The 27,160-nt window shown below is 38.8% G+C and overlaps 1 long non-coding RNA gene across 3 annotated transcripts in view; it reads left to right on the top strand.

Annotated features, from left to right (window-relative positions):
- Positions 1-1,494: 1,494 nt before the first annotated feature.
- Positions 1,495-27,160, top strand: part of LOC307175927 — a 147,010-nt gene continuing 121,344 nt past the window's right edge. For all 3 annotated transcript variants that reach the window (XR_013824553.1, XR_013824554.1, XR_013824555.1), the window contains exons 1-2: positions 1,495-1,658; positions 18,412-18,536. This is a non-coding gene — a long non-coding RNA (uncharacterized lncRNA). The remainder of the gene's footprint in view (positions 1,659-18,411; positions 18,537-27,160) is intronic.

Raw genomic sequence — 27,160 nt, 5'->3', positions numbered from 1 at the left:
GTTTGTGGTGTCTGATACAACAAAGGAAGTGACTGGAAGAGGGACAACATCTCAGGGAAATGGGAGTGACCATGAGGAACTTAATCCTAGCAGAAAAACAGGCTGCATGCTGCCAATTCCACAGGATGTACCTTCTCTAGTCTAAGTTACAATCTATCTCAAATTAGGTTACGTAGAAGGAAATAAAGCAAATTCAAATTACGAGATGCAAAATGGATTGAAATAAGCAGAAAACAGTGTACATAATGATTTTATTTGTAAAGTTCAAATTATTTTATAATATGCATATGATAGAAGACTGGGGCAATTAATAAAATAACAACACATTATAAAAGAGAAATTTAGTTTACAGGTATTGAACTTAGTGTAGGAAACGCACTGTATGGTCCATAGATATATCCATTGATGGGAAATGTGGTGACAGGTTCTAACTATACAGTGATTATAATGTAGAACAAACAGAAACTACCTCTGAGGGTTTTAGAGGAAATCCTCTGGGGATATCTTACTGCTTAACTGAATCAACGCCTTTTTTACAAAATGGGCCTCACTGGAGTTTTTGTTAGAGTTATTCTATAAGAATCTGTGCTGGTCAAGGCAGATTTTCTAAGATCTAAACCATAAGGTATTCAGAAATCTTCGAGAGTGACTTAAAGCAACAGCATGCATTTGAAGACTATAGTTGGAAGTAAATTTAAAACAGATATGGCTTTTTATTTAATCATACCGTTTAGGTTCGTTACAATGACAAGTTATACTGTGTACAAGAAAATACTTAAATCACTTAAATCAAAATTCAGCACAAGCTGCTCTTATATCTGGAAGGCAATCAAACCCTGCTTCTGCAGGAGTCATGAGAAGCTTGTACTTCGCTGACATTTGAACTGGATAGGCTGACAATAACAGTTGTGAAAGGATTACTGACCCTCCCGAGTCGCTCCTTCTGCCCAGTAGCGTTTGGGCCAATAGAACAAGACCGAATTTTGTTCTGAAGCAAAGTTTTATTCTTTGATCAGAGAATGGAGAGATGCCAGCTCGGCTCTAGAGCGTCCCGCTGCCCCTCCTCCAGGCTGGGGAGGTGCTGCTTTATAAGAATCTCATGGTGGGGGGAGTTCTCATGGGGTGCAGCCTCTCTGGACACGGCCTGCCGCCATCTTTTTTTTTAATAAATAAATAAATTTATTTATTTATTTTTGACTGTGTTGGGTCTTCGTTACTGCGCACCGGCTTTCTCTAGTTGCGGCGAGCGGGGGCTGCTCTTCATTGCGGTGCGCTGGCTTCTCATTGCGGTGGCTTCTCTTGCTGCGGAGCACGGGCTCTAGGCGCGCAGGCTCAGTAGCTGTGGCTCACGGGCTTCCCGTGCGCAGGCTCAGTAGCTGTGCCTCGCGGGCTTTCCGTGCGCAGGCTCAGTAGCTGTGCCTCGCGGGCTTTCCGTGCGCAGGCTCAGTAGCTGTGCCTCGCGGGCTTAGTTGCTCTGGCCGCCGCCATCTTGAATCGTGGTGTTTCTTCAGCGCTTTTGCAGGTGCCCGCGGAGCTGAGGTGTCGGGGCTGCCGTTTTGCACCAGGAACTCTGGTCTGAAGGGCCGGGTGTGAGGCCTCTGCACGCGGCACCCTCTGAGCAAGGGAAAGTAGACAAAGCACAAAGGAGAAAGAAAAAGGTTAGACTTGATTTTACTGCCCACTTTCTGTTTTTATTTCCTGGGAATTGTTCATGGGTTAGGCTGGTGACGTGTCGCTCCAATGCCTTTTGGCCTGCTCTTCATTCCTGAGGGGCAGTGAGGGTGCAGGTCCGTCTTCTGTGACTGCTTCTTGCTGATTTCAGGCATTGTTGGAACCCTGAGTGGAGGTGCAGAACTTCTCCCAGCCGCCTTTAGGGGTGTCTGGTTGTCACCAGGACTCGGCCCTGACTCTTCATCTCCCTGAGCAACCACCAGTTACTTGTCTTTGGAGACAAGGGACCCGGGACAATGTAGGAGGCATGGCCCAAATGTCAACAAGACAATAGTGGTCACGTGTCAAACTTTTCCTAAAAATGCAGGTCTCTAGGTCTTCGGCCTGTAGGCGAGTGTGCCCTGATGTGGTCTGAGTGTGCCCTGCTCACACTCTGGTGGTTTTTCAGAAGAGAAGCTTCAGGTCAGAGGGAGCAGTCATGGGGGCTGTTGGCCCCAAGTTGTCTCACCGGAGGTTGGGGCTCGGGGTGGGGGGGCCTCTTCCCTCAAGTGTGAAGCACCCATGGAGTGAGCCCCGCGGCTTCAGAGCGGAACGGGTGGTTAGGATCACTGGGTGGGGTCCGCCCCACTTAGGAGGGAGCGGGGCCTGCGGGCTGTGGGTTTTCCAGGTTGTTAGGTGCACCCAGTCTCCTGGCTGGAGGGGCTCAGGGCCGGGTTGATGGGTGTGGGCAGACCTGGTTACCCTATGCAGTGAGGGCTTTCGTGATTTCTCCTACCTGGAGGGCGACTTGAGTTGCTCCATCTCAAAGGGGTTAAGATGTCCCTTTGCTCAGGCTTGGGGAGTGGGCGTACCGTACAGGAGTTCAAATGCACTTCACTTTAACTTATCCCTTGGGGTAACCGCATGCAGCGCAGGGCATTCAGAGCTAACTTAATCCAGTTGTCTTGAGTTTTCTGACATAGCTCAGCTAAGGCCCATTTCAGGGTCTGATTGGACCTCTCTACTTTCCCCAATGATTGGGGTCTCCAGGCGGAGTGCAAGTTCCATTTTATGCCCGGGGCACGCACTCATTATCTCCCTTCCCACTTGATTACCACTTGAGACACAAATGCTGGACTATTATCGCTTTCTAGGGATCCTGGGAGCCCAAACCTGGGGGTTGTTTCTTTTAGTAATGCCTTAGCCACTTCACCTGCCATTTCAGTTCTAGCAGGAAATGCTTCTGTCCACCCAGAAAATGTGTACTGCTCAGCATGACAGTGAAATCAGTCTGCCAGTCTGCCCCAGGATATGTCCCTCTGGTTTGAATGGACCTTATCTGGGGACCCCTGGAGGGTCTGGTGTTGCGGTGGTTCATTGTGCAGATGCAGCGTCATCCCTCAACTGTCCAACTGATTATACTTTTCATGCCAGGAGTTGCCGTGACCTCAACTGACCAACTACATAGGGTTTCCCTTCCGTAGTGAGTTCCTTGATGAGCCTCCCGGATGGCTGGACAAGCTGCAGTTTGGGAAAAGAAGTATCGCCCACGTTCATGAAATAGTCACCCGTGGCTTCCTAAATCTCTGTTGAAGCCCAGTTTTCAGGCTCTGCCTAATGCTTCCTTTGTATAGATTGGGGAATGATTGCAGGGTTCTGGCCGGCAAGGTTTGAGGGGTGGTTACCAAGTTACTGGTTCTAGGGCCGGCCCTTTTGGCGGTTGCGTCCCCTTTGTTGTTTCTCTTTATTACCTCTGCACCTCCCTTTTGGCGACCTTTACAGGGAATTGCTGCCACCTTTTCTGGAAGCTGCACTGCTTCTAAGGGCTTCAATATGCTTAGCCGTGCTTCGCGTGTTTGTTCCCCGTAGTAAGCATCCCTCTTTCCTTCCAGATAGCCGCGTGTACCTCTAGGACAGCGTATGCACACCAGAGTCTGTGTAAACATTTAAGATCTTCCCTGTCCTGAGCTTTAAGGCTCGGGTGAGGGCTATCGGCTGGGACTTCTGGGCAGAAGTCCCTGGGGGGGGAATCTTCTTGCTTCTGTGAGTTGGGTCTGGGAGGTTACTGCTTATCCCACCAGCCCTTTTCCCTGTCTCATAAAACTGCTCCTGTCCGTGAACCTTCCTCTTCGGTGTTTGGGAGAGGCTCACTTCCTAGGTTTGGGCAACTGGAATAGGTGGTGTGTATGGTTTCTATACAGTCGTGCTCCGGGGGGCCCCGTTTCTGTGTGTAGCAGGGTGGCAGGATTTAGCATGCTTTTTAGCATTAGGTTTTTATAGTAGCCATTGTGTTGTCTAAAAGCATAGCCTGAAATTGAACTGCCCTTCGGGGGATAACCATTCTCTTCCCTTGGAACATACTAAAGCCTAAACCCTGTGTGAGGTCCATGTAGGGACTGGCTGACCAGATGTTAACGTTTCAGGCTCTTTTGGGGTGGGGGGTAGCTGCTACTGCCCACAGGCAAGGAGGCCACCCCCTAGCTGTTTGATCTAATTATTTAGAGAAATAAGCAGCCGCCCCAGTAAGGGGCCCTAGTTTTTGAGCTAATACCCAAGGGCGATTTCCCTTCTTTCATGAATGTGAAGATCAAAGAGTTTAGCCAAATCTGGGAGGGCAAGGGCAGGAGCCTGAAGTAATTCTTTCATTCTTGGACGGCTCCTTTGCATTCGGAATTCCATTCAAAAGTACTATCATCCTTTCCTTTCAACTTCTCATACGGAGGTCTAACTATTTAGTTATGCCTCCAGATGTGGCAAAACCCGGCCCTCCCCAGGAAACACCTAAGCTGTCTTCTCGTTTGAGGAGGGGCAAGGCTGCAGATGGCTTCTTTCCTTTCCCGGGGTAGCCTTTTCTGACCTTCTGTGAGAATGAAGCCTAGGTAGGTAGCACTCTCCAAAAGGCCTTTGGGGTGAGGGTTACTTTCTACGGCTCTTGTCAGTGGGGAGGGGGACAGAGTTCTTGCGGGTCCAGTACAGATGTGCTGCTCACAGCACTCCGGATCCAAGTGTTGGGTGCAGCATCTTTGCACGTGGTCCTCCTAGTTGAGGTGTTGGGTGCAGCCATTTCATACTAGGAACTCTGGTCCTAAGCACCAGGTGCAGGGCCATGCATGTGGCGCCCTATGAGCAAGTGAAACCAGACTGAGCACAAAGGAGAAAAAAGGAGAGCTTAGACTTTATTGTATTAGATTCTGTTTTTATTTCCCAGGAATTGTTAATGGACTTTACCAGTGACATAAGGGTCAGACTCTGGGCGACTGTCTGCTATCTGATCAGGAATTCAAAATATGAATCACCACAATAAAACATTCAGTTATTTATAAATAAGTCTTCCACTTAGACATGCAGAGATGCCATCCTTTGTGATATATATACTTTTCAGGATTTATTCAAACTGTGAAACCGATTTGCTCTGTATGTTGTTGCATTAACATGCTTAGTCAACCCCTTTTCTGCTTTTACAACAAGAATGTTTAAAACAATGTTTCACTTAATCATTTGGAGTTGTGTTCATGCTGATGTTACTTATCTAAAAATGTACATGAAGATACACTGGAAGCCAAGTCCCACTTCAGCGTGAAAAACAAAAACATAAGGCTGTTGTTTTGAAGTTTTGTTATGTTTACATATTTCCAAAGTCATTATTTACTATTTAAATCAGCATTTCCTTTAAAATATTATCTTGATTGTTACATTAACAATAATGTGTGTCATAATAATTTGTAAGTGTACTTTTTCATACCAGTAGTATGATAAACAGCATAATAAACTTGCCGTAGAGAGACTACATACTTCCCGATCAAAATAGATAATAACATTCCTGGTGACTGTACACAAGACAAAAATAACATTAAAAGAGAGAAGAAAAATGTGGGGATGGAAGGCATATATACAAAATAGGTCAATAACGAAAGTGTCAGTAAGTTTAAATCTTCTGGGAAGAAAGACAAGGAACACTCAGAAAACCATGGTCTTTAAAGGTCCACTAAGATATTTCAAATTTCAGAGTCCAGTAGTTTCTACCACTTTCAGTACCTGCCAGTAAAATTAATTTTTAAATTGTCTTGCTGGCCTGAAAATATAACGTTATCCTTAATGATGACTTCATTACTGTTTTCTAAGTATTCTCATTTCGTAACAAATAACATGCAAATTTTTTGCAAGGCCACCCATAATATTACAATAAATTACACTAATAAATTGTCAGGACTAGAGACAGTGACAGCTCTTTCAGAGTCCTGATAGAAAGCTAGTTCTAAAAACAGATATTCAGACTTAAGTAAGTAAAGGTTATTTTCTCAATCCATTTTTATGAAAGTAGAAAATATACTTTCTGTGGATCATATGGTGAAAATATTAACTAAAAAAATGCCATGAAACTTTAATGAATAGGATGAGAATGAATAAATTAATGACAGATTTCCATAATGAAGGAAAGCCTTCCAATCAAACCTGTAAATCTGTTGTGACCCATTAATTGGTTTTTATTAATGGCTCTTTTTATATTAGAGAATATCTTAATTACTAGAGAGCATTGGTTATCTTTAACTTAACTGGCTAGTGCGAGATGGAGATCTAACCAGCCACTTTCTAGATTCAGATAAAGAAACTATGCCCTAGAGAACTTCGTCATAGAACAGCTTGAGTGAATAAGAATGATGATTTCCTTGGGGAAAAGTCACCACGCACCAAAAACAATAGTTTTCCCATTCATTTTACTTTATCAGAAAAGCCCACGAATAGTTCCTTTCCTTAATTTTCATTATATAGGCAACTAGTGATAGTTTTCTATCAGTTAAGATAATGAATGACTTAAGTGATCTAAAATTATGAAGAATGTTATATTTGTTTTATTATATTATTTCTTGTTATTTTATACTCCATCCCTTATTAGAACTATGCATTTTCAGCAGTGTCAGTGAATAGTTAAGTCTTCTCAGAGGCTTATCATAGCCACGAAATTTAATTTACATTCTCTCTGCTTTTTGTTTTTGATTTTTTTAAAAAAGTGTAGTATTTCCCAAATTGGTTAAGTTTGATATCCTACCACTCATTTTGTCTTTGAGGTGGAGGTTTTCCTAGTGTAACTTATTTTTAAAGGACCATAAAACTGTAAAGATGACCTAGGCTCTTGACTCTGGAGATTTGGAGAAGTTGGATAATGTAAATAGTTAAAAATACATTGAGAAAAATTCCCAGTTAAGCTTTCACAGTACAACAGAAAAAGCTGAACAAACTGAATATTAAGACTTTCATTGGACCAATAAGAGAACTGAGATTTCAGGGAAAACTGCTCCCCTGAAATTTGGGGGGACAGGCACATCCAGAGAGAGAGCTGAGATCCGCCTGGAGCAGCAGATGCTGGCACCATAAACTGGCAGCAGCACTTAAATGGTGATTTTGATGAACTGTTGGAGGCTGAGCGTGGACCAGCATGACAGAGGGAAACTCCACAGTGCCAGAGTTTCGGTGGGCTCCCACACTTCCATGGACTTTTCCCCCAGGAACCCCACCAGGTTTTCCTGTGAAGATCTGAGAATGGTCCCCTTAGGGCTTCATCAGGGAGTAGGGAGTGGGGAAGCGGAAGCGCTGTGAACTATGCCTTCGGTCTTCTCTGTAACAAGCCTGCTCTGGGGAAAAGGACTTCACCAGAGCCTTATCCCTGCTTAGGGAAGAGGATTCCTCCTCTCTAGACTTCAGATCTCAACAGAGGGGGGAAACATAGTCAGCAGGGGTCAGGGCTTCACAAAAACAAACTGGAAATCAGAGAAGGGAGTGGGCAATAGGGGGACATGGTGTGGGAGCTATACAACTGGACAGATACTTTGTGAGGTCCCAGTCCTGAGACACAGGCTCACTGAAAGACTGAGGCTCAGTTGGACAACTGTACAAGCCCCCCCCCCCCACTTCCCACCTTACCATCACACCGTTAGCTCTCCAGGAGATTAACAGTGGATTACAGCCGAATGAGCTGCAAGACACAGGCTCTCAGACATGAATTATAAAGCGGACCTGAAGTTGAGAGAGGAGACACAAGCATACTGAAGGAATTTGAAGTCTTTGGTAACTATAAGCTACAAGTGTTAAACACAGCTCAACTGCTAGCCAGATTAATATAAATCTTCAAATGAGAGGTTTATTTACCTCAGTTTCTATTAGCTGATAGCACCATGTCTGGCTTCCAAAAAAAAAACAAACAAAACACAAGGCATGCAACAGCCAAGAAAAGTACCCCCTAAAGAGACGCAGCAAGCATCAGAATCAGACTCAGATATGACATAGATGCAGGCATTGGCAAACAGATAATTTAAAATAGCGTAGTTAATGTGTTCAGGGCTACAATAGTAAAAGTAGCATACAAGAACAGATGTGTAATGTTGACAGAAAGATGCAAACTTAAAGAAGGAATCAAAAGGAAATGCTAGAAAAAGCAACACTGTGACAGAAATGAAGAATGCCTTCAATGAATTCATCAGGGAGCTTGAAACAGCTGAAAAAGAATTAATCTAGGTCAATAGAAACTTCCTACAATGAAATTCAAAGAGAAAAGAAAATGGAAAACTAAAACACAACCAAAAATAAGAACAGAATATCCAGAAACTGTGGGACACTGTGGAAAGGTATAGCATAAATGTAACTGGAATAAGTGGAGAAGAGAACAGAGCATAAGATACATTTGAAATAAAGATGGCTAAGAACTTCCCAAATTAAAGACAGACAGAAAATCACAAACCCAGGAAACTCAGAGAACACCAATAGGATAAAAATGCATACACACACAGACACACAAACACACAAATACCTACTCATATCACATTCAAACTGCAGAAAATTAATTAAAGACAAAATCTTGAAAGAAGCCAGAGAAGGAAAAAAAAAAGAAAACGATGTTTCCTATAGAAAACAAATGTTTCTCATCAGGACACATGGAAGAAAAGGAGAGAGACACGAAATGTTTAAAGTGTTGAAGGAGAAAGCACTAAACTTGAATTCTGTAGCCAGCAAAATTATCTTTGGAAAATGAAGGATAAATACTTTCTCAGATAAACAAAAACTGAGGGAAATCACTGGTGACAGATATGACCCACCAGAAATGCTAAACTTCTTTAGGCAGGAGGGGAATATATAGGTCAGAAACCTGGATTTACATAAAGAAAGGAAAGATTTACATAAAGAGAAAAAATACATGAAGGTAAGAATATCTCACTGTTTTAAGCAATAATAACAACAAAGTAATTCGTATATGGAGAAGTAAAATGAATATCAGCAGTATCACAAGGGACAGGAAGGAGAAATTGGGAAGATTTTGTTATTAAGTGAAATGTGAAGGTGTATAGTTGTAGTTCAGGGTGGAATTATACTAATTAAAAATGTATATTTTAAACTAGGGAAACCAATAAAATATTTTAAAAATAAATACAGTTGATATGCTAACAGAAGATAAAATGGCATCATTAAAAATGATCAGTTAAAACAATGAAAGGCAGTAAATAAGGAGAAAAAAGAAAAACACAATTTTGGGATTTATATATACACACTACTATATTTAAAATAGATAATCAACAAGGACCTACTGTATATCACAGGAAACTCTACTCAATATTCTGTAATAACCTAAATGGGAAAAAAATTTGAAAAAGAATAGGTATATGTATAGCTGAATCACTTTGCTGAAATTAATACAACATTGTAAATCAACTATACTCCAATATAAAGTAAAAATTTAAAAAGAAGAGAAAGGGAGACATAACAAAAAGACAAATGCAATAAATAGAAAGCAGTTACAAACATGGTAGCTATTAATCTAGCTGTATCAACAACTATTTTCAATCTGAATGGTTTAAATAACAATTAAAAGACAAAGATTTTCAGAGTGGATAGTAAGACCCAACAATGTTTTCTAAAAGAAACTCATTTTAAATATAAAGACAGGTTTCATGTGAAAGGATTGAGAAATATATACCATGGTAATACTAATCAAAAGAAAGCTGGAGTAACTGCATTAATTTCAGACAAAGCAGACTTCAAAACAAGGAGATCGGGCTTCCCTGGTGGCGCAGTGGTTGAGAGTCCGCCTGCCGATGCAGGGCACGCGGGTTCGTGCCCCGGTCCGGGAAGATCCCACATGCCGCGGAGCGGCTAGGCCCGTAAGCCATGGCCGCTGAGCCTGTGCGTCGGAGCCTGTGCTCCGCAACGGGAGAGGCCACAGCAGTGAGAGGCCTGCGTACCGCAAAAAAAAAAAAAAAAAAAGAACAAAACAAGGAGATCATCGGGATTAAAGATGGCCACTATATAAGGACAAAGGGGTAAATTCTCCAGGAACACACTACAATGCTAAATGTGTATGCGAACAACAGAAGAACCCCAAAATTCATAAGGCAAAAACTGATAGAACTGAAGGGAGAAATGCACAATTATATTTTATTGTTGGATATTTTAACACCTGTCAGTAATTGATATATCAAGAGGCTGAAAATGTGTAAAGATATAGATGACCTGAACAGTATCCTCAAATCAACTTGGTCTAATGAACATTTCTAGAATACTCTGTCCAGCAGTAGGAGAATATACATTTTCCCCAAGCTTGCATAGAACATTCACCAAAATAGTCCATATTCTGGACCATGAAATACACTTAACAAATTTAAATGAACAAAAAATCATACTTAGTGTATTTTTAAACCACAATGGAATTACTCTAGAAATCAGTAATAGAAAGGTAGCGATTAACCAACCCCCCACCAATATTTGGAAATTAAGCAACTCTTAAAAGATAAACTGAGGCACATTAAAATTTCCAAGAGTTTATTTGAGCATACATTGATTCCAATTGGGCAGTGTCAAGCCCAAAGTTTTTAGGAGCCCTCCACCCACAGAACTAGAGGAGATATTTTTATAGAGAAGACAAGGAAGCAAAGCAAGGAAAATTTTGATTGGCTGTAGCGTAAGACATTTCTTTATTTGGGAAAGCCTGGTTGGCTGTTTATGATTGTTCTTAAGTTTCATTTTCTCAGATCCTAGTGCATTGACTGTGGCTTATGTAGCTACCAAGGCATAAGAGCCACCTTGGCTTATGTAGCTACCAAGGCATAAGAGCCACCTTGGTCTAATGGCCTCCTCGTTTAATGAACACAACACACTTCTAAATAACACATAGGTTGAGACACAGTCTCAAGAAAAAATTTAAACATTTTAAACACACGAAAATTTTTTTTAAAATATCAAAATTTGTGGGGTACAGGAAAAGCAGTGCTTAGAAGGAAGTTTATAGCATTAAATGCATATATTGGAAAAGAAGAAAGATCTAAAACCAATCATCTAATCTTTCCCCTTAGGAAACCAGAGAAAGAAGAGCGAACACTCAGTAATTCCATAACCAAACTGAGTACCGTATGGTTAAATAGTTCATTGAGAATTTATTTACATTTACCTATAGCGCTTGCTATTTTGTACATTTTTTTGCGCAAGTGATTATAAAAACTGTCTTTATAGAAAATGAAATTAAGTATGGTAAATAACTTATTAGATTGTGGTTTCTAGTACACAGCCTTTATATTGGCCCAGAGTAGGGTAATATATCAATCATATTTGGAAGAGTTAGAATACAGAGTTTTTGTGTTTTCTTTTTTTCTCCCCAAATTAACTTAATGATTTGGAGAAATATCCAATAATGTATAGGATGAAATTTTTTCTGGATGTGTCAAAAATAAATTCAATATACATGTTTGTAATTTACTAAATTAATTATAATTTGAATTACATTGTTCTTTTCAATCTTCAAACAGGAATTTTGAAGATTTTAAATAGGTTTTTAGGGTTTTCACACTTATAATTTACATTCTCATCATCACCATGTTCATTTCTTCTTGCATGGCCAAAATCTGTCCTCTGATTCTGGCCAGACTCCATTTTAAATTCCCTGGGCAAACCTTGAACTCAGATGTGGTGTGAGATCAACTGTGGCATTATATGCTTGGCGTTCTGTGTTTTGTTCTCACTGTGAATTATTCAATGTGTGCAAGCCCTTGTTATCCTCCTTGCAGACAGTCCTTTTTCAATATAATTTAATACTTGAGTTCTAGAACAGTAATCTGAAGATATCAAAGTGAATAACAGTTTTTTCCTTTCATCTTCCTGTAACAATTTAGCAGTGTTTTTATAAAAAGACATGGTAAATCTAAGACACTTCCAGTCACAATGTGTTAAGAACTATTCTGACTATTCTAAACAAACCCATGCAGTGACTATTATATGTAGAAAATTACCAGTAATAGGAGCCCAGTGGAAGTCAAGGAAATCAAAGATATGCCCCTTAAAGAGGCTGAAAGTTTTACAAAAAACCCACAACAATCTAGTAGTGTTTAATTTATGTACACTCACACTATTTTGATATTTCTTTCATGGTTAAAGTGGCAGATTACAGTTTCCAAAAATGATCACAGAGTATTGCTTGTCCCATATCTTTTTCCAGAACCTTGCCGCCCCCCATCAAGAGGTGGCTTCAGATTCCCCTCCCCTTGAAATTAGAGCTATGGCTGCCTCGACAAGGAGAAAATGACAGAATTCAGGAACTAGAGGCTAGGTCACAGCTGGTCACATAACTTGCACCTGGCTCCTCCCGGTCGTCGGATGTTTTCCCGTGGGCCCACCACAATGTTGTGAAGAAACCAGGCCACACAGGGGGACTTACACGAGTTCTGATTGACAGCACCAGCTAAGGTCTCGGCCAGCAGCCTGCATCAGCTGGCAGATGTACGTGTAAGTGAGCCTTCGGAAGCCCTGTTTTCCGGGCCTTTGCGTCTTCCAGCTGAGACCCCAGACATCGCAGAGCAGAGAGGAGAGCCGTCTCCACAGGGCCCTGACTGAATGTCTTACAGCCAAATTCGTGAGCATAATAAATGGTTGCTTAAGCCCCTACAGTTCCCAATCATAATAACTGTAGCAGCTAGTGAGGTCTGAATGTTCAGTTTCATATTATGGCACCATATTAATAGATGTTTGTTACCAAATTCATAAACAGTTTTATGCAGCTTCTCTCAGGATGTGCCGAGGATCTTGTGAGGATTATGATTTCAAGTGTTAAATAGATGTTAGAGCTATGTGGAGAAATATATATGTAAGTTGTCCACACTAGCAGAATCTGGGAAGACTTATGATATAAATTTCCTACCATGCTTGATAAAATGATTGGCTTATACTTTCTGCACAACAATTTCAGGCTTACAGTAACAGAGCTAAGGCTATGTGGAGGAAATTGTTGCACGTTATCACCTCCCTGTGCGCAAATATACATTTCTTTTTTTCTCAAAACAATGGCAGTTTTGATGAGAGCTAACCACTTGTTAAAAACAAAGCTTCCTGTTACAGTGGAGGATTACCGGACTGAATGTCAGTATTATGACATAGTGTGAGTGTGTTTCGTGTTTGGTAATTGCACTCATTTTTGCTTTTGTTGTGGTCATCCATTTACAATGCTTGGTGTCAGTTTATTTCTCTCTTGTAAAAATAAAATACAGTGTGTGCATGTGAAAAAAACAAAACTACAAAGCTTCCTTATTATTTACTATGTCCTCAAACTATGGTTCAAACTGGAGGAAAGTAATCCCTTTGAAATACATTTTGTGGAGACCTAACCTTTACAAGGTACTTTCTCTCTTTTTTAAAAAAAAAAAATTTGTGGAGTGTAGTTGATTTATAATATTGTGTAGTTTCAGGTGTACAGCAAATTGAATCAGTTACACATATACATATATCCACTCTTTTTTAAGATTCTTTTCCCATATAGGGCATTCCAGAGTGTTGAGTAGAGTTCCGTGTTCTATTCAGTAGGTCCTAATTTCTCTTAAAAAGTAAAAAACTATTTTGGAATAGTCAAATGCAAATTACGGAGCCATGAGAGTTTTGGCTGTATTGTCAGTATTAGTCCATTTTTGCTATATATATAACATTGTTAAGTAATTTTAAGATGTACTAAAATATGCATATATATAATTTACGATGATGCAACTGAATTTCATGAATTTCAGTGACTACCAGGATCATTATTATGTATAAGTTTTATATTCTTTATCTGTATAATTTTTATAGTTTTTTATAGTGCCACCTGCTATATTAGGATACTATCTGATATATTTCAGGCATTTCCCCCCTTCCTAGATTTCCTAGATTATTTGTTGAAATAATAATTCCAACAAAGTAAGGCAATGATTAGTTATACTGATAACAGTAGAAGCAACAGATTAGAAATAAAAACGGCACCTGAAGGATATCACCAGATATTCATGGCAGCTGTTTGGATTGGTTAGCTTTAATCTCCACTGACAAAAAGAAATGTCCATCCAGGAAGCCGAATCTCTCTTGGTTAAGGTGCACCTTCAGTAAGCTGTGGAGGAGAAAAGAAAAGAGCAAGTGCCTGAAGACAACCACAGCAGAGCCACATTCATTTCATGGGTATCTCTCCTAATTATTAAGTGACTTGTCACAGTCTCCTGCATCCACATATTGAAAGATACATAGAAATGGCCAAAAAGCAAAATGATCAGAGTAATATAAATAAATGGGCAGCCTTCCATTTCCCTATTTATCTCTGACCCTAATTAGTTGCCATGAACAGCCCACTAAAAATGCAGCCATTTACTCTTGATACATGTGTAGCCTGAAGGTACTAACACAAGTGCTGTGCTCAGAAAAATAGATCCCAGAAGGGCAGTTACAGGTAATACAGTATGAAAGCAACATTATTTTAAAGTCTGAAAGCAACATTATTTTAAAGCTGTCATGTAGGACAAAAGAGTCAAGGTAAAATTTTCAAACAAGTAAGAACAATTTCCTGTTCTGTTAGAAAATGTGTGGGTAACATTCCATTTTAGAATATTAGACCAAAAGTACATAGTGAAAAAGACTCTAAATAATGAAACCTATTAGGAGATCTGTATTCTTTACCGAGGAAATATCTCTCTCTCTCTCATCTATCATCCAAAAATCTATTCCATAAATACCTCAAAGATACATTTGATGTGAATTGAAATAAAAACAAAAATAAAAGGTCACCTAAAATAATTCATGCATAATAAAAGACAAAACAATAAGATAAATGAAGAGAGCAGTCTTGGTGTGGGTTTCTTTGGATTCCTCTTGATACTTTTTGGACTTCCTGGATCTGATGGCTGTTTCTTTCCCCAGGTTAAGGAAGTTTTCAGCCATTATTTCTCTGAAAAATCTTTCTGTTCCTATCTCTTTCTCTTCTCTTTTTGGGACACCTAAAATATGTTTATTGTTCCATTCGATGGGGTCCCATAAGTCCCTTAAACTATCTTCACTGTTTTCTTTCTTTCTTTCTCTTCTTTCTTTCTTTCTTTCTTTTTTTTTCTTTCTTTCTTCCTTCCTTCCTTTTTTCCTCATCTGATTAGATGATTTCTACTGGCCTGTATTCAAGTTCACTGATCCTGTCTTCTGCTGTTCTAGTCTACTGTTGAATATCTCTATTGAATTTTTAATTTTATTTTTCAGCTCTATAATTTCTACTTGGGACTTTTTTTTTAATTGGGATGTAGTTGTTTTATAATGTTGTGTTAGTTTCTACTGTACGGCGAGGTGAAGTAGAGTTCCCTGTACTATACAGCAAGTTTTTATTTGCTATCTATTTTATACATATTAGTTACTGTTTATATGTCAATCCCAGTCTCCCAATTCATCCCACCCTTTCCCCCCCATGGTGTCCATACATTTGTTCTCTGCGTCTGTGTCTCTATTTCTGCCTTGCAAACAGGTTCATCTGTACCATTTTTCTAGATTCCACATATATACGCTGATGTGTGCTATTTGTTTTCTGACTTACTTCACTCTGTATGACAGTCTCTAGGTCCATCCATGTCTCTACAAATAACCCAGTTTTGTTCCTTTTTATGGCTGAGTAATATTCCATTGTATATATGTACCACATCTTCTTTAACCATACATCTGTCAGTGGGCATCTAGGTTGCTTCCATGACCTGACTATTGTAAATAGTGCTGCAGTGAACATTGGGGTGCATGTGTCTTTTTGAGTTATGGTTTTCTCTGGGTATATGACCAGTAGTGGGATTGCTGAGTCATATGGTAATTCTATTTTAGCTTTTTAAGGAACGTCCATACTGTTCTCCACAGTGGCTGTATCAATTTACATTCCCACCAACAGTGCAAGAGTGTTTCCTTTTGTCCACTCCCTCTCCAGCATTTATTGTTTGTAGATTTTTTGATGATGGCCATTCTGACTGGTGTATTCTCACTTTGTTCATGCCTTGCTACCCTGACCTTAGCAAGCATCTTTATGACTATTGTTTTAAATTCTCTATCAGGTAAATCACATCTCCACTTCATTATTGTCAGTTTCTGAAGATTTATCTTGTTCTTTTCTTTGGAACATATTCCCCATGTTTATTCATATTCCTTGACTCTTTGGGTTGGTTTATCTGCATTAGATCAAAGAGTTACCTCTCTCAGTATTGACAGACTGGCCTCCTGTATGAGATGAACCTTGTCAATCAGCCTGGCCCAAACTCCTGGTTGCCCCTCAAACCTTGGTGGTTTTGAAAGCAGCTATCTTTGTTTTTAGTGGCTCCCAATAATTGAGAGTGTGCCAGAACCCATAGGTGTTCCAGTGGTACATTGCCCATATGCCTCTTCTGGCTCCTGAAAGATTAATACTTGCCTTCCCCTTCAGCTCCCCAGTGCAGGCTAATTCAAGTCCAATCTTCAGGTAACAGCTGGCAAAGTCAGGAGGTTAGCTAAGCAGCCTAGCCCCTATCAGGGAGAAACCTAGGTGCTGCGTATTTCTGCCCACTTAATCTGCGCTGATCCAGCAGGTATAGTTGCTGGGACCACTTTTACATCCAACTAGAATTGCCTTTTTTTTCATGTGGTCTCAGGGGACACATCAGTGCTGAGCCTTGTCAGAACCAAGAGCTCGGTGACAGTTGCTCAGCTGGCAGCCATTATACTTAGGGTGCTAGATGTGTGGACAAGCTCTTTCTAGGGAGAAGCTGGAGACTTGGTCTTATTGTTGGAGCAAGCAAGAGGGAGACAGTTGAGGAAGTGCCCACTGGCTCTTCTGGGCTCCAGGCAGGATCCCAGTCAGCTTTAAATTGCAGGCTGATTATAAGCTGGATCCTCAGACAGCAGCTGGGAAAGCATGCAGTCACCAGCTTTATTTAGATATAATTCACATATCATACAAATCATCTGTTTTAAAGTATACAGGTCAATTTTTTTTATAGTCACAGAAGTGTGCAACAATCACCACATCAATGCATTTCTATCATCTCAAAAAGAAACCTGCAATCTTTAGCTGTTACTCTCCTATCCTTCTATCTTTCCACACCTAAGCAACCACTAATCTACTTTTTGTTTCTATAGATTTGCCTATTCTGAATATTTTATATAAATAAATTATAAAATTTTCATGTTTTGTGACTGGCTTCTTTCACCAAGCGTGATGATTTCAGGATTCATCCATATAAGCAAAGAATGTTCCATGATATTAATATACCACATTTTGTTTATTCATTACTCAGTTGATGGACATTTGGATTATTCCACCTTTTGGCTATCATGAATAATAATGCTGCTATAAATATTCATGCACAAGTTCTTGTGTGGACATACGTTTTCATTACTCTAGGTATATTGCTAGGAGTGGAATTGCTGGATCATATTTAATTCCATGTTTGCAATTTGAAAAATGGCCAGGCTCTTTTTCAAAATGGCTGCACCATTTTATATTCTGACCAACAGTGTATGACAGTTCTGATTTCTCCACCTCCTCACCAAAATCTGTAATTATCTCTTCTGGATTATAGCCATTTTAGTGGTTGTGATGTCATACCTCATTGTAATTTTGATTTGCATTTGTAAGAGTTCTTTATATATTCAAGAAATAAATTCCTCATTAGATATATAATGATTTGCAAGTATTTTTTATTATTGGTTGGCATTTCATTTGTTGGATCATGTCCTTTGAAGCACAAAAGTTTTAAATTTTGATGAAGTCTAATTTGTCTATTTTTTCTTTGTTGTTTATGCTTTAGCATCGTGTCTAAGAATCTATTGCTAAATCTGATGTTATGCAGATTTAGTCCTTTGCTTTCTTCTGAGAGTTTTATAGTTTTATCCATTGCATTTAGATATTTAATCAATTTTAAGTTAATTTTTGTATATGTTGTGAGATAAGGGTCCAATTTCATTATTTTATATGTGGATATCCATCATTTCGGCATCATTATCATCTATAATAGTAATAGATACGATTTGCTAACATTTCATCATGGAATTTTGCATCTACATTCTTGAAAGATACTGTCTATAGTTGTTGTGTTTTTTTCTTGTAATGCCTCAATGCTTTGATATCAGGATAATGCTACTCTCTTAAAATGAGTAGGAAAGAGTTTTTCTACTTTTTTTGAAAGGTTTTATGTATTATTGGTATTCTTTCTTCTTTCTTGGGAACGTTCACCAAGAAACCTCTCTGGTCTGGAAATTTTCTGTATGGGACTGTTTACAATTATGAATCATTATTTAGTAGACATTTGGCTACTCATATTTCTTTATTTCCTCATTAATGAGCTTGAAAACTTGTATCTTTCTAAAATGTATTTCATTTGAGTTGTTGAATTTAATAAAATATCATTTAGTTCATAGTACTCGTTTATTATCCTTTTGATATTTAGGATCCATAATAACGTTCTCTTTTATTTCTGTGGTTAATAATTTTTATCTTCTTTCTAGGTGACCTAATTTTAAGAAGACCTATGTGAGGAGGAGTGGCTTCATTGCCTGTGCATTTTTAAAGAGTTTTTGTTTTATTTTATTTTGTTTTCTGTGCCTCGTGGAGATTTGGGAACTAGATTAAGGTAAGCAGCTAGACAATCAGTTGTTTATGCTGTCACTGAGTTCCAAAATTGAAATCTGTCTTTCCTAGTGGAACTTTAACAGGAGCACAATCCTTGTGATCGGATGGCTTTGTGCACAGCACAGTCTCACAGTTCTGAAATGCACCTCCACCAGCAAAACGCTTCCTCTGAAATTAGACGTGTTAGCATCTGTTAAACTATAAAAATATGACGATCTATAATGAATTGGACTAATGGCTTCAGTCCTGTCCTAGGACTGAATTCATTAGAACCTTTCCTGAGAGGAGGTTTGTGCAGAGGAATAATGGGGCAAAGAGATAGTGGCTGGGCAAAAGGCATAGATGGGGCAGGAGCAAGCCTGGGTAAAGGAAAGAAAAAGATCTCAGACACGAGCAGAGAAACCTCATCTACAGCACAATTTTCCTAAGACTGCTTCTGCCAGAAGAATTTATTTCTACTTAGGGTAAAACGAACATATTATCTGTGGTTGGCTGAATAATAGCTGCCTGAAGATGTTCAAGTGCTAATCTCTACACCCTGCGAATATGTTATGTATGATGAAGGGGAATTAAGGTTGTTCATGAGCTGACCTTAAGAAGGAGATATTATCTTTGATTGTACAGTTCGGCCCAGTATAATCACAGGGATCTTTTAAAGTGAAAAAAGAAAGTGGAGGAGGAGGTCAGACTGGTGTGACGTGATAAGAACTCAACTCACTGTTGCTGATTTTATTTTATTTTATTTTTGAATTAGTGTTTTTATTTTCTTTTTTTAAATTAATTTTTAAAATTGGAGTATAGTTGATTTACAATGTTGTGTTAGTTTCTACTGTACAGCAAAATGAGTCACTTATACATATACATATATCCACTCTTTTTTAGGTTCTATTCCCGTATAGGTCATTACAGAGTATTAAATAGAGTTCCCTGTGCTATACAGTAGGTTCTTATTAGTTATCTATTTTATATATAGTAGTGTGTATATGTCAGTCCCAGTCTCCCAATTTATCCATCCCCCGCCTTCCCCCTTGGTAACCATAAGGTTGTTTTCTACAACTGTGACTCAATTTATTTTTTGTAAATAGGTTCATTTGTACCATTTTTTAAGATTCCACATATAAGTCGTAATATATGATATTTTGTCTTTCTCTGTCTGACATACTTCACTCAGTATGATGATCTCTATGTCCATCCATGTTGCTGTAAATGGCATTATTTTGTTATTTTTTATGGCTGAGTAATATTCCATTGTACATATGTACACCTTCTTTATCCATTCTTCTGTTGATGGACATTTAGGTTGCTTCCATGTCCTGGCTACTGTAAATAGTGCTGCAATGTTGCTGATTTTAAAAATGGCAGAAGGGGATCATAAGCCAAGGAGAGGAGGCATCCCCTAGAAGTTGGAAAGGGCGAGAAGACAGATTAAGAAACACACCCCTGCTGACTCCTTGATTTTAGTTCAGTAAGACCCATTTTGGACTTCTGATGTACAGAACTGTTAGATAGAAAATTTGTGGGTTTTTAACCACTAATTTTGCGATACTTTGTTAGAGCAGCACTAGGAAACGAAAACACTACCCAAACAGTTTAAAGTATTTCCCTACATTTAAATAAGTGGTTGTTATTGTATTCATCCTCATTGCAATAATGAACTATGTAAAAACACAGAAAACAATATTCTATTACAGAGATTATTTTAACCCAACAACTTGCTGAATTTCACTTTTCTCTCTAAGATATGTTATCGAATACCTGCATTGTGTGTGTGTGTGTGTAATTTAAAATAGAATTCTATCTGTTAATATAGTAGTAAATATTTTAATTTTACTTGTTTATTTTATCCTAATCATGTATTTCTATCCCAAGGCATCTCTTACATGAAAGACAGACTGTATTACACAATTAAGGGGAAAATTTTATTCAGGCTATTGCATTAGGAAATATATTTCTTAATGTAGAATGCCTCGAGGAAGGAGAAAACTTGGGGTCTTACAGAGGCAACTAAGCAAGGTGATCATGAAGAAGGCTGGCCAGTGAGTCTTATGGGAGTCACAAGGCGGGTTGGAGATGGGTGTTACCTCTGAGTAAAGGAGAGCAGAGTGCTTCTTTGTGGTTAGTTGTTTCAAGGGACATAAAGAGGTAGAGAGATTTCTTAGCCATCTGTTTTGCAGGAGGACAAGCCTCAGGCAATGTACAATATTTCAGACACAAAGTGGAATAACTCAGAGAACAAAGGCTGGTAGTACGGTCAATAAATAATTAGCAAAGAGCGATAAACAACACAATTGATCAGTATGTTAGCATAAGAGTAGTACAAATGATAATCACTAATACTGCCAGACCTCCTGTTTCTATTTTACCTTAATACACTCAATACAAATATTAGTGCACAATTAAAGATCACTCAAGTTATTGTTCTCAGTGAATTAAAATTTACCAGTCGATCAATACTAAGCATTTTAATTAATTAAAAATTTATTAAATCCCTATTTGGTGCCTAGGCATATAAGATACACAGGTACTCACCCTTCAAGAGCTTGTATTTTAATGGATGTACTCTGCAAACAACTTAATCTGTTAATACAGGTGGATCTATGAGACAGGATAGAATGTAAGTTATTAGTTTAATTGGGTAACGTGGCTCTACCCAGTCTCATTATACAAATAAATTGAGTAATCTCTGGAGCAAACTATACGTACCTTTAGCTAAAGTCTAATAGAGAAAAGGCAGTACCTTAAAAATACAGAATAGAGGGCTTCCCTGGTGGCGCAGTGGTTGAGAGTCCGCCTGCCGATGCAGGGGACACGGGTTCGTGCCCCGGTCCGGGAAGATCCCACATGCCGCGGAGCAGCTGGGCCCGTGAGCCATGGCCGCTGAGCCTGCGTGTCCGGAGCCTCTGCTCCGCAACGGGAGACGCCACAACAGTGAGAGGCCCGCATACCGGAAAAAAAAAAAAAAATACAGAATAGAGAAGTTCAAATGGATGTACACCACATCTTATACCCACAAGTGCACTAAAAATAATTCATTTTAAATGTAAATATAGTTGTTTCCTTCCTCTGGTAAGTTTGATGCTATGTGAGCTGATGTGATAGAATGTAATTTTGTAGAAGTGTTAAAGAAATCTGGAATACAATTGGTTGCAATAAATTACCTATTTTTCTCTTGGGGAGAAAGATAAGTTGTCTCTAAAAGAATGGCTACAGCGAAAAAATAATATCAGATAGCACAGAGGAGGAGAATCAACATGAGAATATAAGAGAACATCTTGAAAGGAATGTCACTTGAACTATAGCCTGAATGAGAATTAATTTACCACACAAAAATGCGAAGGAACATAGTATACCAGGTAGAGGCAATGTGAGTGAAAGCAGAAGGTGTAAAACGGATTGGAGGGACCCCAAAGTCAAAAATAAATACAGGGACTTCCCTGGTGGTCCAGCAGTTGGAACTCTGAGCAAGGGGGGCCCAGATTTGATCCCTGGTCGGGGAACTAGATCCCGCATGCCGCAGCTAAGAGCCCACAGGATGCAACGAAAAGATCCCGCATGCCGCAATGAAGATCTTGCATGCGGCAACTAAGACCTGGCGCAGCCAAATAAATAAATAAACAAAGTTAACAATCTCTCTCTTAAAAAAAAATAAGTATAAAAGCTGGAAGAACAGTTTGAGGCTTGTGCTAGAGATTTAGAAGCAATATAGCAGCAAACATATATAAGATGGCATATGAATTTCATTTGGAATAGTGAGAAGAGGCAAGGACCTGGGAGAGAAACCAGGAACCTTGACATTTCTGTGAGGAGCAGAAGAGCACCAGCAAAGTACATTGAGAAGGAGCAACTAAAGAGGAAGAAGGGAAACAATGGGAAAAGGGGGTGACACGAGAGCTTAAGAAGGAAGGAGAGTTAAAAGGGTCAAATGTCAAAAGAGGTCAGGTGAGTGGAGGGGTGAACTGTGACCACTGGACTGAACAATATGGATTGGTCTCAAAGCACAATTCCTAAGTTTTCACCCAGTGTATCCCTGTAAACATTGAAAACCCAAAGTGAAGCCAAAGCAAGTCTGGCAGACACTGCCAGCTGCTTATCAGATTACCTGTCCACCACCATGGCCTCTTTTATTTTTCCAACTCCGTCTTTTTCTGGGGAAACAACAGTCCTTCAGAGAAGGAATCAGAATGGCATTTGTCATTTCTACTCCTTCCTCCCCATGGTCTAGACGTGGACGTGCAGTTTAATTCTAAAAAATGAGATAAAGGGGGAAGTTCAAGGATGAAGGCTAACATGGTAATGATGCAAGAATGGAAGGATGGAAATGGTCTGGGTCTTTCAGGATATGCCTGAATCAAGAAACTTATCTTGAGCTGTTCTGTCTTAAGGCTCTCTATAAGTACTCTACAAATATTCTTATGTTTAAATCACTGTTTAGAAAGGTTTCCTGTTTCTTATAGCTAAAAGTATTTCTATCTTGTAATCTATTTACTGTTCCCTCTATGAACTCCATTGTAAGTCCATCTTTCCCTTTATTCATACTGTTTTGTGTGCCCAAAGTGTTCTTTTCCTTAAACTTCAGTATCCAAGTTCAAAGCAACATTAGAACGCCTATTTTAAATGTCAGTCCCATTATGAAGTTTTTCCTTCATCCAATCCAAAAGAATCTATTCGTTTTCTGAATATCCGTATCTCTTCTTCGTAAATCTTTTGCATACTTAAAACAAAGGCATTTATGTAAATGTCCTGACTCCTATTGTTAGACAGTAAGACAAATGAAGGCAGAATCCATGTATAAATTATGTGCATATTTCCAGTGTCTAACATACTGCTTTCCCCATTGCAGTTGCTCCATAAATACTGATTTAGTTAACAAATGATTAAAATGCCCAAGATGATATGGCTCGAAATGTCTCTATATGAAAAGGCTAGTAATAGAGGAAAAATAGATAATATGATATTCAGGAAAATTACAATAAGGAAGAAATTACTATAAAAGAAACCCAAATTAGAAGACCCAGGTCAAGGTACATGACATGTCTTTGCAATTGTGGCCTGTGCCTCATGGCAGCCTGGTGATTATATTATGTCTCTGTTCCTTGGATGCTTAAACTGCTTCGGTATGAAACTGCAACGATTGCTGCATTTCACTAAGAGCCCATAGATCAAAAATACCAAACACACAACTATTTTTGTGCAGTCAGGGACACACAGTATAGACCATAAAGGAAGAGAGCATATGGAACACAGCAGTAGTCAAAGTGACAGATAAAAGGACCAGAAGAATAAGGGCCACAAATCTCACTGAATGGAAACATTCTCCTGGACAGATGGTGTGATACATACTCAAGGTTACCTTAGTGAAGTGAAGCAGAACTTGAGGCATAAGCGACAATGTACTTATGAAAACTCTCAATGGATGTCTTTCTTCTAATTTCAATGTTATGGCCAAACCTCCTTAAATCTTCCCATTCCATTCCATCTCCTATTGTCTTTGATCAAAGTTTTATTCCCTACATACACGGTTTGTCATGTACAGAACGATCTTACACACATATATTTATTCCCTGTAGTTGCCTTTTACTTGTTTCTTGTTTTAATTATCCTTATCATTAAGATTTCAGACCAACTAGGGGTAGGAACTTCATCATTGTGTAGAAAGTCCCATTCTTTTAAAACCTAATGTAGACTCTGCATACTATCAGTAAACAGTACAAGGGTTTTGAGCGATAAATTGAATGAATTATAAAGACATCCTTTTCAAAAGTCTTATTTGATTACCTGATTCAGCTTTGACATAATATGGTCTTGATGGGACCATCTTGACCCAACAAGGTGGCATAGACTTATTTCTTCTTGATCTTCCTTGGTAAGTACAGCTACAAACGCTGGAAAGAGTACAAGAGACAAAAAAAAGAGACCCTGAAAGGTGATAAGAGGAAGAACTGGTTTGGGATCATGGGACTGAAGGAAGAAAGCAGCAGTAGGGCATCTTATGATGGCCCACCCATCAGAAAAACATGACCCAGGCACAGCATTTTTGCACTCCAGCCTAGCAACAGAAGGCAGTCCAGGTAGGCTCACTCTTACCTCAGATTGAGCAGAAGTCTCTCCTACAACATCACAAGAGCCCAGCATCACCAGAAAGGGGGACCATTGGAGCCCTGTTAATAATAAGCATCAGGAAATGTACTCCACTCCCTTCCCCAAGGAGAGAGAGGGGAATGGGGCAGGCAACAGTGTCAAGAGGATTTCACCCCAACAAGGGCTCAGACCAGGGAAGCTTCTTGGTTCCTGTGGGCCAAGCCTGAGGCTGGAGACTCCTCTACCCCACTGAGAGATACTAGGCTGTCTGGCCCAGAAAATCCCCTCCTGTCTCACGAGGCAGTATCGGCAGGACCAGTAGTATCCCCAGCAACACCAGATAATTCAAGTAGGCCAAAATAACATCACAAAGCTTTGAAAATTTAAATTGCCATTGGAACTGCAATCCACAAAAGTAGTTCTAGACCCACATATAAAGTCTAAACCGGTGACTTCTAGCTAAAATAAAAGATTAAAATAAAACTCTGAATCTCCTGGCATAACAGACAGAATGCCCAAGATAAAATAGAAGAGCATACATCATACTAAGAATCAGGAAAATTAAATTTGAATGAGATAAGACAGCTGACACCAACACCTAGAGGAATCATATGCTGGAATTGTCTGACATGAGTTTTAAAGCAAACCATCATCAAAATGCTTCAACAATCAATTACAAATTTTCTTGAAAGAAATGAAAAATGGAAAATCTTGGCAAAGAAATAAAAGTCATGAAAAGAGCCAAATGGAAATTATAGAATTAAAAAATATAATAACTGAAATGAAAACAAACTTGTGGGGTGGACTCATTAGAAGAGTGGAGATGACAGAGGATAGAACCAGTGAATTTTAGATTGAATTAATAGAATTTACTCAGTCTGAAAAGCACACACCTAAAAACCAGCCCTCTCCCCTAATGTTAACTAAAGATCTAATATTCTTATTATCGCTATCCCATGAAAGAGGAAAAAGTGAACTGGTGAGGCTGGAAGAGTATTCAAAGAAATAATCACTGAAAACGTCCAAACTTGGCAAAAGACACAAACCTACAGATTCAAGAAATTGAGTGATCCCCAAAACGGATAAGCCCAAAGAAATCTATGCCAAGAGACAGTGTAATTAAACTTTTGAAAACAAAAGACAAAAAATCCTGAATGTCACCAGAGTGAAATGGCACACTACCCATAGGGGAACGCCAATGAAACGATTCAATGATAGTGGATTTCTTTTATGAAACCATGGAGACCAGATGGAAGTGACGTATTTTTCAATAACTGAGAAAAAAACAGTCAACAGTGAATTCTATACACAGGAAACTATCCTCAAGGAATGAAAGGGTTATAAAGACTTTCTCAGACCAAGAAAAATTAAGGTTTAGTCACTACAGACCTACTCTCAATACTGGCCACAGAAATTATTAAAACAGAAGGAGTCTTCCAAAGGAAAGAATCTTGGAGCATAAGGAATGTAGAAGAACAGTGGAAGGAGCAGATTGAGTACATACAGTAGACTATCCTTTAACTCATGAGTTTTATAAATCTTATAATTGCAACACAAATTCTAACTTCATCTGTTATTAAGATAATTATATTTACATAATTATATTTAAATGTGAGGACAGTAAAGGGGCCTAAATGAAAATAAGGTTTCCACATTGAACTGTAAATGGTAAAATATTGGTACTAGTATGATGTGATATCACATATAATACTATAATATCAGTGTAACCAATTTAAAAGAGACACACTCAAAACATCGTAAATAAATCAAAATAGAATCCTAAAAATATTTTCAAGTAATTCACAGGAAGTCAAAAAAGAAAGGAAACAGGAGTAAGAACAAGAAGAAAGCAACACAAAAATAATGAAATGGAAGACTTAAATTTAGAAATATCAATAATTATCTTAAATATGATTGATGGATGTAAAAAGACTGAGATTGAAAGAGTGGATAAAAACACAACATTGTTTACAAAAACTCATTGCAAACTCAATAGCGTAGGTAATTGAAAGAGTGAAAAAAGATATGCCATGCAAATATTATATATTACATATAAAAATAAATATAATGTATGCATTATATATGCCAATTACATAAGCCATACTATTAAATATATATGTGTGTATATATATATATATATACACACACATATTTCTCATTCAGAAAAATATCTAGTATGCTATATTCTGTAGAACAATAACTGATGTTTTAGTGTGAGCATTACCTCCAGAGATGGCATTTTATGACTAGTGACACATGTTATCATCAGCATCAATTATTTGTATCTGATTTTAAGTTCTACGTGACTTGGCAAGAATATAAAGATTACTAGGGAAAAGAAGAGTGAAAAATGCTTCTATTACTGATATATTCAGCATTTATTGAATTCCTGCTGTGTTCCCAAACCTAGAGGGTGCTTGCCTGGGTTTTAAATAAGTCCCAGTGAGTAACTCATAACCTAGAAGAAGCGTATTATGCTTTGATCACATTCAAGACTCAAATCGAAAATCTTCATGCATCTGGATTTTTATCCACACTATCCAAGGT

Source organism: Stenella coeruleoalba, assembly GCF_951394435.1.
Source record: "Stenella coeruleoalba genome assembly, chromosome: 17".
Taxonomy (NCBI): domain Eukaryota; kingdom Metazoa; phylum Chordata; class Mammalia; order Artiodactyla; family Delphinidae; genus Stenella; species Stenella coeruleoalba.
Note: the sequence above shows the minus strand (reverse complement) of the source record. Positions and strands in the feature narration are given on the sequence as shown.